Below are 14,663 nucleotides of genomic sequence, written 5' to 3'. Positions count from 1 at the left end.
GGGGCGGCCCCCGCTCATTTACATCAGAACAGAGAAGGCAGGGCTGCACAGCACAGGGTGGGGAGGCCGTGGACTGCTGGGAAGGTGGGCACCCCAGGTCCTGCCACTGCCCCAAGGTGAGGGCCACACAGGCTGGGCTTTACTTCTAAGGGAGGGACCCCTGGAGGTCATGTTTATTTTCTTAAAGATACAGTTTGTAGGTTCCAACTGCCGGTGTGCTAATAAGAAGGCTTTCTTATTTCTTTTCTGCTCAAGGTTATAATTCTGCTGCTGCTCTAACAGCACCCCTTGCCCAGAAAGAGACCATGAACCAAGACAACTTCCAGTCCTGCTAACCTCGTTTCCTATTGATCAACTGCATGTGAGTGAACATGCATTGTAGCTTATCTAAGGTGGCCAAAATGGTGTTAAGAAATTGGATACATTTTTAGAAAAATTCCAAAGCAGCTTGCTAAGAAACAGGCTGCTTCTGAGGATGGGAAAGAGAGTTACAATTTGAATTAAAGCGTTGGAGATCTTTGAGGCAACCGAGAAAGGAGCAGGCAGATGGAGGCCAAACAGTAAGGGTAATGCTTAGCGTCTAATACAGTTGGTCCTCCGTATCTGTGGGCCCCCCATACGCAGAATCAACCAGCCACGGATCAAAAATATTCAGAAAAAGAAATTCCAGAATGTTCCAAAAAGCAAAACTTGAATTTGCTGCGTCTGTGACTATTGACAGAACATTTATGTTGTTTTAGGTATTACCAGCCATCTAGAGATGATTTAAAATGTACAGGAAGATGTGCGCAGGTTATAGGCAAATATATCATTTCATATGACAGCATCTGTGGGTTTTGGTGCCCACGGGGGTCCTGGAACGCATCCCCCAAGGATGCAAAGGGATGACTGTACAAAGGGAACTTTCTGGGGACCTTAGAGAATCCTAAAATCCATCATTAGCATTTTCCTGATTTCCTCCTCCTCCTCTCCAGGGAGGTTGAGGGTGGGGGGAGCATGAAATGAATAAATAAATTGAAACAGGGAGGACTATGGAAGAGAGAGACCAAGGAGGATCAGCGCCTGGGGTTCAAGCATCGAGGGAGGGGCCTCCGAAGAGCGAGGAGCGTGCAGGTCAGCATCCCCACCTTGGCTCCAGTTGCAGGCCCAGGAGCCTGGGTAACGAAGTGGCCTGGGAGTCTCTGGACGAATGTCAGTGGGTCTCTGTTTGCTCTTTTTACCCTCAGTCTGTTTTCAGCTGTTTCCAGCTTCAAAAGGATTAACAGATTGTGGTTGACTTCAGGGGTTGGAGAGGAGGAGGGTGTTTATGGCTGATCCCAAGGCTTAGTAGCCAGAGAAGGAAGGAAGCCTTGATCCCAAGAAACAGGTGGGTGCAGTGGAAATCAAAGCAATGGGACAAACCCAAGAATTCTTGGGGAGAAAAAAAAAAAAAAAGAATGAGTTCTTCTCAGGCAAGGCAGCAGCCCAGGGGACTGCGGTCGGGGAGCGGAGCCCCTATGGTGACCCCACCCATCCCCGGGTAGCCCCTTCTCTGGGAGCTGCCTACTCGGTACCAGCAGTGAGAGGTCACCGAGTCCATCATTCTGGAAGTCTGGGGTGACCAATAAGCCCCTAGACTCTTTGCTCCAGGAAAAGAGACTCTGGAATCCCCTGTTCGAACTGGCAGGCATTTTCCAAAGAAGTTTTAGGGTGTATAAACACAAATAATGTAACAGGAGAAACACGGGGTACCGCTTTTAGCTCAATACAGTAGGTGGTGAGGCCAACAGAACAAGATAAAGGATGTAGCAGGAAAGACTGGAACTCAGGCTTATTGGAGATGATTCTTGAGCCACCAGGGAGGATGAGGTTTGGCTGTGCAGCCAGCGTGGTACTCAGATGTTTGTGTTCACCAGGTTTGGAGATGAGAGGCAGGAGGAGCCAGCCAAGGTCTGAAACAGGAGGCAGGCATTCAGGTAAGGGAGCTGGCCGAGGGATGGGGTCTGGGTCAGCATCTCTCTGGTTGCACCTCCTCTGACCATAAGCACCGGATTCACTAGTGGATTAGTTAACAGGGCAGACTCCGGGCTCCTCCCCAGACCTACTAACCCAGGACTCCTGGTGGCCCAGGAATCTGGACTCGCAAACTTTCACACTCTTCTACATATTAATATCAGAGAACCACTGGTTTCGGTTTTCGGTATCTAGAACTCCGGGTGCCTGGATGATACACAGGATCAATGATCCAATTATCTTTCAGAATGCGGAAGGCTGAACACCCATGAACAGGCCAGGCAGAGCGCTCTCACTGCATTAATCTCATTCCAACTACAATGACCCTAAAACACATCACTGCTGTCATGCTGCTTGGTAATTAGGCACAAACGTGAATCTGTTTACCGAAATGATTGTGATTCCTGTGGTTTTAAAACATTTCAAGCCAGCATTTCTGCAGTCAGCAGGAGAGAGAGGCGGGGGCGGCAGCTGGAAGGGTGTTGGAAGGACACAGCTGAAGAACGCGAGCCAGGTCAGGTGTGCTGTTTCCTACAGTGGAGATGCTGGAGACATCAGACGTCAGAACTCATCTCTTCCCTTCCTGGAGTGAAGGGGGAGCCGGCCATCAGTCTGTCCCTTGCGGGTGTTCTCTGAAGCCCTAGCTCCCTTATCCCTTCCCGGAAGCTCAGCAGCCTCACCACCAAACTCTCCCATGGGCTACCAGGGTGGGAAGGAGGGTTTGGTCACCCAGCATTAATGGGACAGCGTGAGGATATGTGGGGAGATTCACATTCCGGGATGGATGAGCCAGATGCTGCCTAGACCTCTCATTTTGTGGCTCTGAGAATTGAAGTCACTTACCTGAGGGCTCAGAACTCATTCAGGGCGCCTCTGCACCTTGACCTTGGGTGTCCTAATTCCTAACACAGCCCCTCCTTTTCCGTCATCAGTTTGGCTCTGGTTGGGCAAAAGGTGAGCATGTGACGCAGGAGACTTGGACGCCGGGCACAGCTGGGCCTCCCGCTGGTCCCCGCGTTCCCAGTCACCAGGTAGTTCCACTTAGGCATCACACCATCTTATTGGCATATTCCAATCGCAACTCATTTTGCATCAGTGTTAGGCGGCGGGATCTTAAGCCCTTGTGAAAGTGACACGGTGGATCTCTTCCTCTCTGTTAACTGCTTATTGACTCTCTTTTCTTTTGGACTTCCATTTGCTCTTTTCTAGCAAATGTTCTTACCCAGTGTGACCAAGGGGACCAAAATTAAATTCCAACATTGCTTGTGGTAACTTCGAGAGGCTGAGGTAATGCAGTTTGGAAACAAAGTGAGGTTCTGGGGATGCATCCAGCTCAGTTCAGTTTCTCTGTGCTGGGTGATTGGCAAGGGCTGGGGAGGGGAGGCTCAGCCCCTGCCCAGGAGGACTGTGTTTCCAGAGAAGTTTATGGGGTGCACGGGAGCACCCTCAAGTCCATCAGAACCTTTACACTTAAGAATGGCCACACCCCATAAGAGTCTAAAGTTTGGGGAAAAAAATAAAGCCATTCTTACTCCTCCACCCAGTTACCAAGTGGCATCAGAGACCAGGAGGGCTTAGGTTTAAAAAAGATACATCTATCCTTCTGCATAAGTGACCTTTGTTTCAGCCCAAGTGGATGTGAAGATGTCTAAGCTGCCAGGTGAAACAAATCCTTTACAAGAGTTTATCCTCAGCCTGAAAAGCACTCCCAGAGACATCACACGAGTGCGCTGAGTTTCTGTCAAGTGATGCTCCATTGCTCTAAGGGGGAAAAGAGACTTTCGAGCGCCCGTGGTTTCTGGCCAAGTACGAGCAAATTTGGCAGGTTCACCAGGGCAGGCTGCTAGATAATTCTTCTGCAAGTTGTCCTGGAATGGGGAAAGCTTTGCCTCTGAAGGCCTTGTCCAAGAAATCCCCCAAGGTCCCACATCACGGTGAACTCCACATTTTTCTTTTTGGAGTGGATAAATAATTCTGCCAAGAACAGACCCTGTGACTGCAAGGAGGAGAGAACACATTTTTTAGTGGAAATTCAGTCACCACTTTGCTCCTCTTGCAAGAACGAAGAGGGAAAAAGGTGTTAGTGGCATATAACCAAACATAATAGCTTCAGCTACGTGAACCTCTTTATGTATCTTGGAATTTTTGAAGCTAAGGCTGTCTATGCCAACATACACTTGGGCAACACAACCTGAGAAAACAAAGTTTTAAATAAAGCACTCTGACATCTTTTTCTAATGACACATGCAATTTTGTAATACACTGAGCTTACATCTTTCCTTCCAGCTTGGGAGACAGCATTATCCATGCCTGGCTCTGAACCAAGACGAAATTGGGGCTCGGCCTCACCCCTAGATTCTCTGGACCGCTGACCCAAGACACTTAAAATTCATACATCACCCCCTTAAGCTGAGAGTTTGGGGAGAATCTCCTCCTGTTCCCTTGGTTTTTAAATATAAATATGTGTGAATACTTGAGCTGGAAGTGGGCAATGCTGTTGTGAAGTCATTCTGGACCCAAAGGAAGGTGGGGTGAGCACTCTCATGCTGGAGAAGTTACCCGGGAAACCCAAAGTCATCTTTCTGTAGGCCGATCACAGTAAGAACTCTGAAAGCCAAACTCAAAGTTAATATGATTTTCTACCAGTTTAAACATTCCAATTAAACTCCTGAATTTATTTTTTGGAAGAAAGAAAGCAGAACACTTCTTTCAGTCATAGAAATAACCGTATCTTTGGCTCGCGTTAAAGACGGTTGGTCTCCCAAGCTCTGTTTGAAATTCACAACATGGGAATTTACAGAATTTTCATAAAAGCAATTGAAATTACAGCATCTCCGTGAACTCCCGGGGTGTACTTCTATTAACAAAAGATGTTTTGCTTTACTCACACCTGCTCGGGTCTCCATGGGAGCTCAAGCGATACACATTCCAATCAAGCAGCGTCAATAAAATCAAATAAAAATTAAGTTCCAGGGGATGGAATGAGAGATACAACATTACTGTACAAAGTCCATTTGGAAAGGAGCTGAGTTACTGGAACTGGCTCTTTAAGCAGAACACTGCTACAGGAAAATAGATTTTTTCAACCATAAATCATACAACTTTGACTTGGTGGAATTCCCTATATGCCAACTTGACACATCTTTCCTCTGCTTCTGTGTGTACGTGTGTGCATGCGTGTGCGTGGCAGGGGGAGTTGGGGGAGGGAAATAAAGGGAACAGGGATGGGGAACATTTGGAAGAAGTAAGAGAAAAGGAGAAAAGAGCTAGCAAAATAGAAATTTCTTTTTTCTCTTTGCATGTTACGGGAGAGAATTAGAGTGCTTTTGCAGTCTGCAAAGTCTGCCTAAATTAATGTGTTTATACTCATTAGATTATGTTAAGAAAAGAAAACTTATGTTTTCTTAGCTCAAAGTCCATGAAATCCCACTTCTCTTAAGAGGCTTTCTGTCTTTTGGGAAATAAGATAAGAACTTAATTCCCCTAATTGCCAACACATTCATTTTTATACACAACATTAATATTTCTAAGGTTTTGTTGCTATTATTCTGAGAGTCACAAAACATCTAAAGATTAAGACATTAAAACTACAATGACGTATCATCTCACACCTGTCAGAATGGCCGTGACAAAAAAAGTCTACAAATAACAAATGCTGGAGAGGCTGTGGAGAAAAGGAAACCCTCCTACACTGTTGGTGGGAATGTAGTTTGGTGCAGCCACTGTGGAAAACAGTATGGAGATTCCTCTAAAAACTAAAAACAGAGTTACCATATGATCCAGCAATCCCACTCCTGGGCATATATCCAGAGAAAACTCTTAATTCGAAAAGATACATGCATCCCAATGTTCTTAGCAACTCTATTTACAATAGCCAAGACATGGAAACAACCTAAATGTTCATCAACAAATGAATGGATAAAGAAGCTGTGGTATATATAATATGGAATATTCCTCAGCCCTAAAAAAGAATAAAATAATGCCATTTGCAGCTATTTAGATGGATCTAGAGATTGTCATACGAAGTGAAGTAAGTCAGTCAAAGACAAATATCATATATCACTTACATGTGAAATATACATATTTTCCTATTTAAACCTTTTGTTATTGAGCTATAGTCATTTTACAATATTGTGTCAAATTCCAAAATGATACAAATGACCTTATTTACAAAACAGAAACAGATTCACAGACATAGAAAACAAACTATGGTTACCAGAGGGGAAAGGATGGCGGGGGAGAGATACATTAAGAGCTTGGGATTAATAGATACACACTACTGTATATAAAATAAATAAACAACAAGGCCCTACTGTATAGCACAGGGAACCATATTTAATATCTTGTAATAACCTATATGTATATAAGTGAATCACTTTGCTGTACACCTAAAACACTGTAAATCAACTATACTTCAATTTTTAAAAGTTTAAAATAAAGAAAGAAAGAGTATGACATTAATAGTCATCCACACACACATACTCACATGGAACACACAAAATTACAAGGAAGAAGCAAGGTCCCTTGCCTTTAAAGAGATTACTCCTTTTGGGAAGCAGGACTACAACAAATACACGAGTGACAGAAAAATTTTAGTCACAAGAGCGCAAAATTCCTTGCTATTTATGATTTTCTGGCTGCTTTCGAAGGAGGGGAGATCCTAAAGAGACCACTTATGGTGAGGTGATGGGTGTGAGGATGGCAGGCCCGCTGGGGAGCCCCTGGGGACGGAGCCCAGGGCTCTGCACGGGAAGGGGGTGGACTGCAGGTGGGAGGGTGGAGGGGGGACCCTGGAAGCAGGACAGGCTGGCTCAGAGCTGCGAAGGGGAAGGAAAGGGAGCAAAGGGAGGCCACCTGTGGCTGAAGAGGGGCTCTGGAAGGGGAACAGGGATGTACAATGGGGACTTATATCAATGTTTCATTCACTTATCAATTCATTTCTTCAAACATCTTTGTAAGCACCTGCTTTATGCCATTCTCTATGCTAGACAGTGGAGACAAGGCAGACAATGGCCCTCAAGAACTTCCATGAAGGATCTCACTGCTGATTGAGGCCCCCCGTGGGGTGCATTTCTCCTGGGGAAGGTAGGGGAGGGCTCCAATGTCACCAAGGCTGGGATGGTTGAGAACTCGGGGGGTGCCAGGGAGCTCAGCCACCCCTGCCCTCCTCACATTTCACAGTGGTGTCTGGAAAGGATAAACCCAGCGTGTTGGCTCTTACCTGGCACAGCTGACTTGGTGACTGAGAATGGTGAGCATCTAAGCGTGGGGAAAAACAGGCATCTCTGCTCAGGAATGTGGAGGGAAGGGGAAAGTTGGCTTTGGATGGGGTTAGTCACTTCTCAGTGTAAGGAGGTTTTATTTAATTTGCTTGTTCCTTCACGTTGGTCTGGAACAGTCTTGGGAGTTTCATCTGCCAGGGAAGCTGTTCTCAACAGAGGTGTCCCCAGCCAATGGGTGTGTTGGCATGAGATGTGAGGGGCACGGGCACTTCTCACAAAAGTTACCCAAATCACCAAATTACTACAATTACCAAAAGTGGGCCGATGAATCCACCATCATTTTTAAAGTGAAAATGGTGAAACTTGGAGACTTCAAAACAGCACCCCCCAAAAAACAGTCTCAATCTCCTCCATTGCTGTGACACATGACAGTTTACATTTGTGTTTGTGTGTATAACCCAGTGGGTGTCCCCAGCCTGGTGGCTATAATTCCAGTCCCTCCTGTATCTTTCAAGGAAGAAATGCAAGTGAATGAGAGAGATTATTGTAGGCATTATTACTCCTTAAGGCTAATTCTGAGCTCAGCGGAAGGTGTACTGGAATTGATTGATAATGTCTGCCTTGGGTACAGGAGAGGGGTGTGGCAGCACATCTGCCATTTGGAGCTAGATCATTTCCATGAGTTCGATGGTGGTGGAGCTCTTTCGTTGGCTTTCTGCGGTAGCCACCTATGTTGTAGTCACCGGTAAGGCCGTATCTGACACAGGTTTGATTCACTCACCTCACCTAGCCCAGCCAGGTCTTGTGCCAAAGGGGCTCCACAAATGTTACTAGAATTCAACTGACTTTATACACCATTTAGCTGAGTGCTTCTAACCCACAGGCTCTCTTAACAGTTGTGGAGCGATTTCACAAAGGCGATGCCCATGGCAACCCATGTCCATATAACACTCAGTAGAGTGTAGGGACACAAAATATTTTTTCTCAGTAATATTCCTAAAGAAGATAATAAAATTTGATCAATAGTAAAGCTGTATTCAATCAGACATTTTGGGGAATACTTTGTTGTTGATGTTTTTCAGAGCCAGTGCATCAGGCACACATGGCCACTTCCCTGACTTGGGAAACATGGTCCAAAGGGCAAATGGAAGATGTGTGAGCATCTCATAGTCCTTACTCTAAAGATGCTTTGGATGGAGGAGATTGGGTCAAAATTGGATGAACTCAAGGTGGCCATTAGAAGTTGTTTAATCGATCAATCAATCAATAATGAACCAACCAATCAACCAACCAACCAACCTGGACTCTCAGAGAATTTTGCTGATAGTGACCTTTTCATGAAAAGACCAGGTAAAGAAAAAAAATTAATAATTGAGCATTCTGGTAAGCCAGGGACAGATAATTCTAGGTTTTTACATATCTATTTGCTCAAATATGGACAAGAAGTTAGAACCCTGAACTACTGAACACTGGCTATAACGTCTACTCCTTCTTGGCTTGCAGGTCCTCAGCCTGGAGGAGTTGATTTATGAAATTCACTTCCGTGTACGTATGGTTCCTTAGAGCGCCATGCTTGAGGCATTTGGAAACAGGAACTCCCGTGAATAAAGCAGCACCACCTGGTGCATAAACTCACCCCCAGCTTGAAGAATCGTATAGAGCAAGCAAATAAATAAAAATAATTACTATCTCAAGATGTTTGAAGGAATTCTTCTTTTGAGAGGCAGTGTAATGTAGGGATTGAAAGCATGGAATCTGGAACTTGATTACCTAGGTTCAAATTCAGCTCCAGCATTTCTGAGCTGTGACACTGGGCAAGTCTTGAATCTCTGTGTTTCACTTTCCTCACCTATAGAAGAGGACAAAGCTCAGAAAACATTGCATATTCTGGGATGTGGACAGGGTGCCTGAAAGTCATTGCAAGGCTTGGCTGGAACACCACAGCACAGGATGTGAAGTCATTAAATCTTTAAATTGCCCTTTTTTATCAACCAATTAAAATTTCCCCCTGAATATTTGATTCACCACTGGCCCTGCAAAGCTCTACTATGTGGTACAGTTCTTTCCAGCTACCTGATCCATATTTATATTCTCATTGATGACTAAATTCTAAGGTCTTAGTGTCAGCCAGTTCTTAAAGAGGCTCAAAATGTAATGGGAAAGAAACTGAAAAAATATATATGTATGTACATATACGTATAACTGAATTGCTTTGCTGTACACCTGAAACTAACATTGTAAATCGATTACACTTCAATGAAAAAAAGAATAATTAAAAAAAAAAGACTACTTTCAGACAAAGCTGATGTGGGTCCAGGGTCCATTCCTGGAGGCAGAGTGGACCGGAAGGGCAGGCACCCTGGCCTGAGAACAGGTACAAGGGAGAGGCTGGACCCTGGTTCAAAGCTGCCATGAAACTCTGTGACACAGAGGCAGGTGAAAAGTGGAGCTAGGGCAGGAAGCCAGAGGTCAGCCTGATGGCAACAGTAGTGGACCGCAGGTCAGTAATCCGGGAACAGGTCTAGGGCCACGATCTGGGACAATCAGGACCAGGTGGGGAAGGGAAGTGGCCAGGAAGATGGACTGAGACAACTATTTCAGGATGCAGCCTGGGAGCCCAGGGAGGGTGCTGGGTGCCTTTCAGAGAGATGCCAACAGTGTGCGGTGGGGCTGGGCCTTCCAGCTTAAAGGCTTTTGCAAATGACTTTGCCTAAGGTCTTCTGAGCTTCGGTATTCACACCACTGAGTCATCTGGGTGAGGAGGGAATTCCCATTTCTTCAGAAACGTCATGCGGACTTTTTGAAGTTGGAAGTGAGCAGGCTCACAATCTCATCTCCAACCCCTTCCCTTCTCCAGGCCTCCAGAGCTCAACTGAGGGTGCCTTAAAAATGAAATCAAGCTCATAAGTTACATGAGCAACAGTGTGACCGAAGTTCACGGTGTCACAAGGGTGAACTGCAGGGCTGAAGCCGTGCAAGCCAGCCTCACGTCCATCCAGGGCCTTCATTGCCACCCTCGCCCCTTGCACCACTCTGTGGTCAGCGCCATCCTGCCTTCTAGACCACCCACTTACTCACAGCTTTCTTACTTCTGATAACAATGCTTTTGACAACACAGCGTGTCCCTAGCAGGCATCCCTTTTGTCCACAGAGGTGCAGTGTCAGCGCTCCCTCTTCAATTCTCCACCCACCTGCTTGGCCCCTCCACCCAACCACCCACCTCCAAGCACCCTGCCCTGTAGCTTGAGCAGTCTTTCCAGGTGCTTGTCTGTGAATCTGCTTTTTTTGTTGAAGTATAGTCGATTTACAATGTGTTAATTTCTTGTGTACAGCATAGTCATTCAGTTATACATTTATATATATATTCCTTTTCATATTCTTTTTCATTATAGGTTATTACAAGGTACCAAATATAGTTCCCTGTGCTCTACAGTAGGACCTTGCTATTTATCTATTTTATATCTAGTAGTATCTGCAAATCCCGAACTCCTTTCCTCTAGGTAACCATAAGTTTGTTTCTGTTTGGTAAATAAGTTCATTGTCTTTTTTTTAAGATTCCACATATACGTGATATCATATGGTTTTTATCTTTCTCTGGCAGACTTATTTCACTTAGAATGACGATCTCCAGGTCCACCCATGTTGCTGCAAATGGCATGATTTCATCCTTTCTTTTTATGGCTGAGTAGTATTCCATTGTATAAATATACCACAACTTCCTTATCCAGTCATCTGTTGATGGACATTTAGGTTGCTTCCATGTCTTGGCTATTGTAAATAGTGCTGTTATGAACACTGGGGTGCATGTATCTTTTTGAATTAAGAGCTTTCTCTGGATATATGCCCAGGAGCGGGATTGCTGAATCATATGGTTAAGTCTGTTTTCAGTTTTTTAAGGAATCTCCATACTTTTCTCCATAGTTGACTACATCAAACTACATTCCCACCACAGCAATGGAGGGTTCCCTTCTCTCCACACTCTCCAGGATGTATCATTTGTGGACTTTTTAATGCTGGCCATTCTGACCAGTGGATTTGATTTTATTTCCTCTCACTACCATTCTGTCCCCTCAATCACATATTGACAGAGTTGTGAGTGGCTCTCGGAATTGGCTTTAAATGTTGCTTCTTCTATTTCTTTATCTTTAAGATACAAGGTCATCAGCCCTGAAACTGCTACTGGCTGCAGAGAGCATCTCTACCCACCTCCTCCCTGGCTCTGCTCTTGACTAACATGTAAAAGGCGAAGGACCATGAGATGATGACAGCTTCGCCCACAATTATCACTCCCCTCACACTGAGGAGGGTCCCTTGAGGCTGGTCTGCACTGCCTCCCATCCCCGTCAAGAAAAAAGAAAAGCACTCAGCAGACTTCCATCGGCCTCACAGGGCCAGAGGACAAAACAAAGAAAACATCATCACAATCCACCTGAAGTCACCGTGAAATCCATGCTGCCGTTCTCGTGGTTTTGATAAATATGAGCTGTGCTGGAGTGAGATTTCATACGTTTGGGAGGCCAGAGGAGACAGCATGCATTTAATAGAACAAACTGCTGCATGAAATCTGTCTTCTTAAAGTTAATTAAAGGAAGTGGAAATGGTCATCTGTTAACAGAATCTAGCCCTCCCAGGAGCAGTTTGTGAATGTACCCGTAGAAACATGCTTGCGAGTTTGCACACACGTGTCGTTATCATGTGTGTAGATGCATAGAGTGTCCGTATTTATATACGTCTTCTGACCCAAATAATGAGACCCTAAGAGATTTTTTTCTGACTTGTGAATTTAGTCATACAAAGAACATTACAGAGAGAGAATCAAACAATATTCCATTGTATGGTTAATGCATACCATCATTGCAAAGAATAACATTTTATACAATTTTTTTCTATGTCAAAGGAACACACAGGCACACAGAGCATAATCATTTCCCACATTACCCATTTTACCCTCCCAGGGATATAATCAACATGGGCCATTATTCTAAAAGGTCTGAAGACATTAAGAAATCCCTTACAGACTTCTGTTTTCCTGGTCACTGTATCTTAAAAAATTAAAAATAATGTGGTTGCATTTTTAATATGAAAAATAAAAAGGTAAGGACAGAAACTCAAAATGTTTTGGAAAGCGTTAAGTTGGCTTTTGAATAGAGTCATGAGTTTTGTATTTCCATTAAGTCCTTTATTTTTTTTATTGACGTATAGTCGATTTACAATGTGTTAATTTCTGGTATACAGCACAGTGATTCATTCATACATAAATATATTCCTTTTCATATTCTTTTTCACTATAGGCCATTTCAAGGTATTGAATAGAGTTCCCCGTGCTAAACAGTAGGTTCTTGTTCTGTTTCTATTCTATATCTAGCAGTTAGTGTCTGCAAATCCCTAGCTCCCGATTTGTTTTATCTTCAGACTCATCACCTGAATGGATGCCCGCTGATGCTACTTTCTCCTCTGACTTTAGGAAAGCTGGGGATGTTAGCCCAAGTTGTGGGCTAGTTTCTGCTCTTGGAGAGGACTGAGCTCCTGGGTGCATGAGCTCAAAGACAGCGAAAGGGGAAGAGAGAAAAGAAAAAACTTTTTCAACTGAGTTGTCTAAACTGCACAGATGGCTTTTGAACCCTACCAAATCACCGTCCGGGGGCTTACTTGCTGTGAGCTGTATGGAGAAGATGCTTGTCTGTCTGCTTGTCTATTTGTTTATAAATCGGGATGTGCAGCTTTGAGGAGCTGAGGCTGTGCTGAGTCCAGCGAGGGCCCTGCGTTGTCCGTGGAGGTAGGAGGCTCTAACCGCCTGGCCTGCTCGCTGCATTTTCTCACACTGGTGGCTGCCGCACAGATGGACACAAGTGGTTGAACAGCATGTTGGCAGTGAGAGTCACAACACCTTCACCTGTCCTTTACTGCAGAGGCCAGTCTTCTGAGAATTCATCCTCAGGGAGTGGAAAAACAAACGTGCGATTTCCATCGCATCTTTCTTCTCAAGGGGAAAATCTTGGCCATAACCTGGAACGCACAACAGTAAGGTGATGGTCAAGCAAACAAGGTACCACCGCTGTATGAAATACGGTTCAGCCGTGAAATATGCAGGCTGTGTAGTTACACCTCAGACGAAGCTTCAGGTGTGGACAGGGTTTGGGGCATTGAATCTACTGGCCCCTGTCTTTGAACATGCATCGTGCACATGGTGATGCTGGAGCTGGGGAGTTGGCAATACTGAACGTCTGCTTTGCCAGCTGCCTCCCGTGTGGACTCCACTGATGGGCGCACCAGAGGGAGGTGGGAGACGGGAGAAGGAGCGGCCCCTCCCCGCGTGCTTCTGGGTCTTGTCCGTGACCCCCAGCTGCAACCTCCGCACCTGGACGGGGCCCTTGCTGACTTCATCAGCGGCCGGTCCGACTCCTGCTCTTTACCGCACCCAGGAGCAGCCTTATCCCCCTCCCCTGGGAGTTAGCAGCAGCGGCCCTGGCGGTGTCCCCTCCCTGAGGTCGGTCCCAGTTCTGCAGCCACCTCCCCGGAGCTTCTAGGTCTGATTACACCCCCTCTTCTCCCCTTTGTCCCTCTGGCCCCAGGGAGAGTCCTACTTCCTACACTGATTATGCCTCTTCTATTTCAGGGTCTCCCTTCTGCGTTTTCAGTCCTCCAGTACCTGTTTAACCAATTTCTTACATTAAATTCTTTCTGATAAATAATTAGTGTTGCTTCTAGTTTCCTAACTAGTTTAAAAAATTGGAAATAAAATTATGTGTATACAGAATAAAACCATATGAAGCTACGTAAAAACAGATGGGAAACAGGGAAAGGTATTGGAAAGAAATTTAACAAAATCCTAATAAGTGGTTATATTATTAGTTTTAGAGTGATTTTTCTTTCCTCCCTTCATTCCTACTTTTGAGTTTTCTTTTTGGTAGTGTACATTACTTTTGTGGTTAAAAAAATAAAATAAAATAAAATAATAAACTATCTATCTATCTATCTATCTATCTATCTATCTATCTAAGAGGATTTGATGCCCTGTGAAGAGTATGTAGCCTGAAGACGGCTTAGCCTATAAAACCAGATGAATTATAACCTGGGTAATGAAAAGTGATTGCAAATGTGATCACAGTTCCCCTGGGGGTATCTTTTGAAAAAGAGAAGTGATGTCACAGCTTTTCAAGGGGGGAAGTGGTACAGAAATCACAAAATGGGAAGGTTGACGTGAGTCTCCAGCAGATTTTACAACAGACAATTGCACAGATGATTCAAGAACCTGGGGAGAAAGGCTGGCTTCACAGACATCAAATTATGCCAGATTCACCTCATTTCCTACTTTGCTGGGTTATTATACGGGTTGATCATGTATTCGCTTTTTATTTATTCATTCACCCAACAGACATTAATTACATAAATGTTCCAGGAACTATGTTCCAGGAACTGTCTTGGCAGTGAGGGGAGAAACACGAGCTT

Source organism: Camelus bactrianus, chromosome 35 (genome assembly GCF_048773025.1).
Source record: "Camelus bactrianus isolate YW-2024 breed Bactrian camel chromosome 35, ASM4877302v1, whole genome shotgun sequence".
Classification (NCBI taxonomy): Eukaryota; Metazoa; Chordata; class Mammalia; order Artiodactyla; family Camelidae; genus Camelus; species Camelus bactrianus.
Note: the sequence above shows the minus strand (reverse complement) of the source record.